The sequence below is a fragment of the Musa acuminata genome, chromosome BXJ2-7, assembly GCF_036884655.1.
Source record: "Musa acuminata AAA Group cultivar baxijiao chromosome BXJ2-7, Cavendish_Baxijiao_AAA, whole genome shotgun sequence".
Classification (NCBI taxonomy): Eukaryota; Viridiplantae; Streptophyta; class Magnoliopsida; order Zingiberales; family Musaceae; genus Musa; species Musa acuminata.
The window spans coordinates 25968711-25974934 of NC_088344.1; the positions used below are offsets into that span (position 1 = coordinate 25968711).

At 38.5% G+C, this 6224-nt stretch overlaps 1 pseudogene; it reads left to right on the forward strand.

The window, feature by feature from the left end:
• Positions 1 to 1335: 1335 nt before the first annotated feature.
• On the forward strand, positions 1336 to 2306 carry LOC135616178 (putative germin-like protein 2-1; annotated as a pseudogene).
• The last annotated feature ends 3918 nt before the right edge of the window (positions 2307 to 6224 follow it).

The window sequence follows — 6224 nt, forward strand, 5'->3', positions numbered from 1 at the left end:
ATGGAAGCTTGGTGAAGGCTCAGAAATTTCCCAGAGATATCACTAGATAGGTCGGTGGTCCAGTCTTTGTTTCTTAGAAAATGGAATTCAAAGTCTTTGTTTTACTTATGTTGTAATTTGATAATTCAAGCGAGATAATAATAATAATAATAATAATAATAATAATAATAATAATAATAATAATAATAATAATAATAATAAACATGCCAAGTACTTATGCCTAAATCTCCAGTTAACGCCTGCGGTCTCAGGTATTTCTCTAATGCCATCCTGATTTCTCAAAGCCTGGATAGTTTCATTGCATCCAAGTCACGGTGGAAAATGATTGAGCGTGCTGAGTTGAATACTTGTCTCGTTGTGGACTGCCCCTCCGTTATTTCTCAGAGTATTGAATCGTCAACATTTCATCCATTGTATTGCTTTCCTATCTTTACGTTTAGGTAACTCCCACATTTCATCTTATACTCTTCACGTTAATTGACGGAAACAGCAAGGAAGAGTATATGTGGTTGTCTGAAAGCCAAGAAAATTAATTGTGCGCATGACATTCGCTAAACATCTTGCACTTGAGCAGTAGAAATAAGGGCTCGAGTCCTTACCAACTAACATGGGTCACTCGACCTATCAAACTAGAATCTGATTTCAGGTTATTTTCGTTTGCTTAAATTCGTTGACATTTGTATAAATGCGATGCGTCTTAATCATTTAAACTTTCTTGTTTTGTCTCTTAATTGAAAGAAGGAACGAAAATTTCCATGCACAAGTATACGCCGACGAAGGTTCAGTACTTAACTTCCATGCTTGACAAGTGAACAAGGGCCGTAAGAGCATTTGGCTGCCGCAGTGGAGTCTAGCACAGAAAATAAAGCAAGACAAATTGCTCAACTTCTTCCTCATAAAACGCTGGAGTAAAAAAAAAAAAAGTTATGATGCCACGATTTCATACTAAAGTTTCAGTGTAGAAGCATTCGCTGATAAAATTTCACTGGGTTGGTCCATAAAATAAATAGGTTGATGCCACCATGTGTGTCGTTAGTTGTGTCAATTGGCCATCCGCTAGTTGTTGCCACCGAGATATAGATGTCAAGAACGTGAGGCAACCAAGTAAGTGATACTAGAATAATGATTAGGAAGAATGGTAGATGTTTGGGAAGAAATTGCGCAGTCAAGATCTTCATCGGCTAAATTAGTCAGCACGGCAAGTCAAGGCCTTCATCAGCTAAATTAGTCAGCACATTGCCGTGAAGAATACAGACTCCATCAACCAGTTCACAATTGAATAGTACCTCGTAAGTTTCTATATATACATCCCGATTCTTGATGCCAGTTACAAAGAAACTTACATCATTTCATCTTGCTTTTTCAAAGAGAGAGCAGATGGCAGCTCGGATCATCCTCATTGTTGCTCTTCTTGCCCTGTCTTCCTCTCGTGCATTGGCTTCTGATCCGAGTCCTCTCCAAGACTTCTGTGTTGCTGACTTCGACTCCAATGGTAGGCATGCATGGTTAATCTCGCAGCTGGGTCTTTGTGCATGTACTTGCTGAAGTTGCTACTTAAGCTTGTTCATCATGCATGCTGCAGTGTTCGTGAATGGATTCCCCTGCAAGGATCCCACGAATGTCACACCAGATGACTTCTACATCTCCGGCTTGGACAAAGTCGCAAACACCGACAACGATTTGGGCGCAAACATCACTCTGGTCAACGTGAACCGACTCCCAGGCCTCAACACCCTTGGAGTGGCCATGTCTCGCATCGACTACGCGCCCTTCGGTCTCAACCCTCCTCACTCGCATCCACACTCATCCGAGATACTGCATGTTGCGGAAGGAACGCTCTTCGCTGGCTTCGTCAGGTCCAACACCGAAGAGGGCAACATTCTCATCGCTAAGAAGCTGAACACGGGCGATGCGTTTGTGTTCCCCCAGGGCCTCATTCACTTCCAGTTCAATCTCGGGGACACTAACGCGGTGGCGTTCGCTGCCTTTGGCAGCCAGAGCCCGGGTCTCGTCACCATAGCCAATGCACTGTTCGGATCGAAGCCGCCAATTCCTGATTACATTCTTTCCCAGGCCGTGCAGCTTAGCAAGACGACCGTGGACTGGCTTCAGCAGCAGGAGTGGGTGGACATCGCTCGGGAATATTAACTTGTGCGACTTAGTATAAGGCAATAAAGATTGAATACTCCATGTCATGCATGCTTTAATGATTGTAACTCCGTTATATGGATTACCTCATGCATAAATAGTGTTTGGTTTGTTCGATAATAAAGTAAGAAGGCTGGCGGTATCAGTGAATGTTTGTACGCACTCTAGTTTCCATTTTTGAAAAAAATGGATCAGAGAAAAAGGGATTACCTCAGTGAAGGTTGTACCACTTGGCAGAGCTCGGAGACTGAGCCACTGGGCGGTGCCACCTCCTATCAGGGGCGGTTGTACCGCTTGACAGAGCTCGGAAACCGAGCTCAGGCGGTTCCCTAAAATCCTATAGATCTATGGGAGAGGATGAAGGAGGTTAACTATTCTCCTCTCTAGTGATGATCCACACGGTAGAGGTTGTAGAGACGCTCCTCGAATCGCTGCCTAAATCTCTATATTTGTTGGCTAAGGAGGAAAAGGAGAGAGAGGAGAATAAGAGATTGTGGCTAAGAAGGCCTAGCCTATGCCCCTTTAGTTCCCTCTTATTTATAGAGGCTCCCTATCAACTTAACCATAGTGAATCTTGCCATATTGGGCATTGGATCTCCATCGACCTACACAAGCCTCTTAGATTAGTAAGTCTCTATTCAATAATCTAGCTCTTATTGGATCTCATTTATAGGATCCAATAATTCAAGGGCTTATTGGATATCCAATAAGATAAGGGCTTTGACGAATATCTCATATCCGAACCTCTACTCGTCACAACACCTACCATACATGTGTGACCCTCTATGCCCAATATTGAGCTAGCTATGAGTCATACTCATCAAAACTCCTTCTAGCTAAATGAATTATTATCTCTATAATAATTTATTTGACTCATCGACTACGGACGTATTAGGCCACTACGCCACAGTTCCTGAGATGATATAAAGGAATCTAATTTTTTGGACATATTTGTCCTCAATTACCATATACCTATAGTCCCTCATCGATCTAATGCCATAGAGATCGTATATCGAGCATGGTGTTGTCAGGTCTATATGGTTTCTACTTGAGTCTCACTCTAATTGGATTCTCTCGGAGAACTCTTTCTCTCTCAATCCGAATGACTTTGGTCAAGGATTTGTCTAAACAAGAATACATTGGACATTCCTCTCATGACACCGAGAATGGATGATCCTCTATTAATACTCAATAGCCCTCGTAAAGTTAACTACCACTTTAATGATCGATAGTATTAGATCTGAAACTTCTAAACGATATTAAAGAGTGAAGTACTCATATAGGATATCCTTGGTGTCTCAAGTCTGAGGACTAGATATATCACTAGGACGTCGGAATCGCTATTTGACAATAAGACATCAACCATCAAGCATTCCGTGAATGAATCAATCAGTGGACTTATTCTCTAATGAGCATATGCACTATATCTCTAGTGTCCCCACATGAGCAGCTATGAGACTAGCCGCCTCCATCATATGGACAAGTATACAGTACACTAGTCTATCTGGTTATCTTGATATCCCTCTCGAGTAACCTATGATCGGGATTATTTAGATGTGTGTTTAAAGGTGAATCAATCTCATTATGATGATCTAATCACGCTTTGATTCACATTGTATAGATCCATGAATATCACAATATCATAATATATATTATATATGTATATACATATGTATGTATATGTATATATATATATATATGTATATATATATGTATATATTTATATATTTATACATGTATATATACATGTATACATATATATATACATATATACATATATATACACACATATATATATATATATACATGTATATTTATATGTATGTATACATGTATATATATATATATATATATATATATATTTATATATATGTATACATATATATATATATACATACATATATATACATATATACATACATATATATACATATATACATACATATATATATACATATATATGTATGTATATATGTATATATATGTATATATATACATATATATGTATAATATATACATATATATGTATATATATACATATATATGTATATATATACATATATATACATAAAAACATATATATATACATATACATATAATATATATATACATATAATATACATATACATATAATATACATATACATATACATATATATATATATATATATATATATATATATATATATATATATATATATATATAAAGTGAGAAAATATCATAATAATAATAAGAAAAAAGAGTGTGTACTATGTCGCATGTGTCATCACTCACGTGATTGGCTTGTAGGGCACCTATGATTAGCAGTCATAAGTCTTTTGATTGTCTCCCTATCGATGAAGGGGCATTCAGGGGTAGTTGATCAATTGGGGTAGCTTTAAGGGGCATGAGAGCGAGTATAGGTCGGGCTCCAGATCATGATGATAAATAAGGGGCCACCTATTGAGCCAACCGAGGTATGAGGGGTGTAATGGCCTGCATCTTTCTTACTAGGGTCTGCACTTGGTAGGTGAGGCTGAGAAATGCCTCAACGAGGATGACCAACTACCCCGCACTGACCCTGGGAGGCTAGAGCCTACGGTCATTAAACAGGCACCAGTATCACCCCGGAGTCTAGGCCGAGGTGGACTCATCCATCTACAAGAGGGTGGGCAGCTATCTCCCCTACTCAAAGGTTGTGTGAGTGAGCGAAACCTCCTCGCTAGAGCACTCGTTGAGATTATTTATCGGTGAACATTCTTATAACATCGAGCTCTCCTTCTAGCATAAAAAATGCTTGCCATTGTCCTTATTCGACATGGCCATGTGAGCGAGTGACCCGTACATTTCTGATAGTGCAAATCGACTTGTGTGGAACTATGCTATTTGGCGTTGACCCATATGGTCTGGGTAGCACGAAGTCGATCATCCACCGTTTGCCAAGTCGACCCCTCTCCTCCTCGATCATGTGTTGAGTCAGTACACGTCAACTTCTAGGTGGCTGCCAGATTAGCATGGAGACACTCCTTATCAATACGCATCTCTTGTACTTCTTTCAAAGATTTCACAAGAGCTTAAGCTTATGCATCAATCTATCTAAGTGAGAGGTCCTTAGAATGCAAGTTTTGCTTAAAATTTAGACTCAAAATTTTACAATAAATTATTATACTGAATTAACTAACATGTTTATAAGATAAAAGATTCAATCTTAGCTATAAACCTGAAAAAGTCAAGAAATAAGGATATTATTATTATAATAAAATGCTTTTCGATGGTTGCACCAAAAGGTGAACATCATAAAGCCAATCCGTCAGATCTGATCCAAGACGAGACACCTGCACTGAGTGATCGATAATGCTTAGTCTACCTATTTGGTGGGTCATATATATATATTCCTTTAATAAAGCAGCCAATTATTTTTATCCTTGCCAATTATTTCCTTGAATAAAGTAACCAATTATTTCTCCCTCATGTGAGTTTGACTATCTATTGTGTACTTTTTTAACTTTACACCGATCAGCGTCAGATCAGCCAGATGACTTTTTTATGTGTTATTTCTAAATTTACCGAGTGTAACCTACACATTTCTTTGTGGTAATTGCTACAAACAAGCTTATTTCGTGCTAAAACAATTGGGTTTTCAGCTTCGCGATGTACCTTTTGTTTGCTTGTTAAACGTGATGTTCAGCACATAGGACAATTTGGGCCATAATCCCAAATCACTAATTGAAAGAAAGGGCAAAAGGTGAGAAAATAGACATGGCGTGCAGATTAGAGAGTGCAGCGTGCGGCGGCGTACAGAGAGAGAGAGAAAGATTAGGTTTCTGAGTTTTTTTTGTTTGACGATCGGTAGTCAAACATTGTCAGTTTCGATCCAAATTTTATGTGGAGAATTCTTGTAGTAAACTCTATAATCCTAATGGTGTTGATCTACAGTTTACCCTCTCTAAGGTACTTTCCTGCGATATCCACTCTATGAGACCTAGAATTCTTTTCGAGGAGATCTATCCTATATGATATCCTATATGATGATATGCTAGAGCCAAGATCTATGTTCTTGATGTTATTCTGATCCTCTAGTTATTCTAGATAAGACC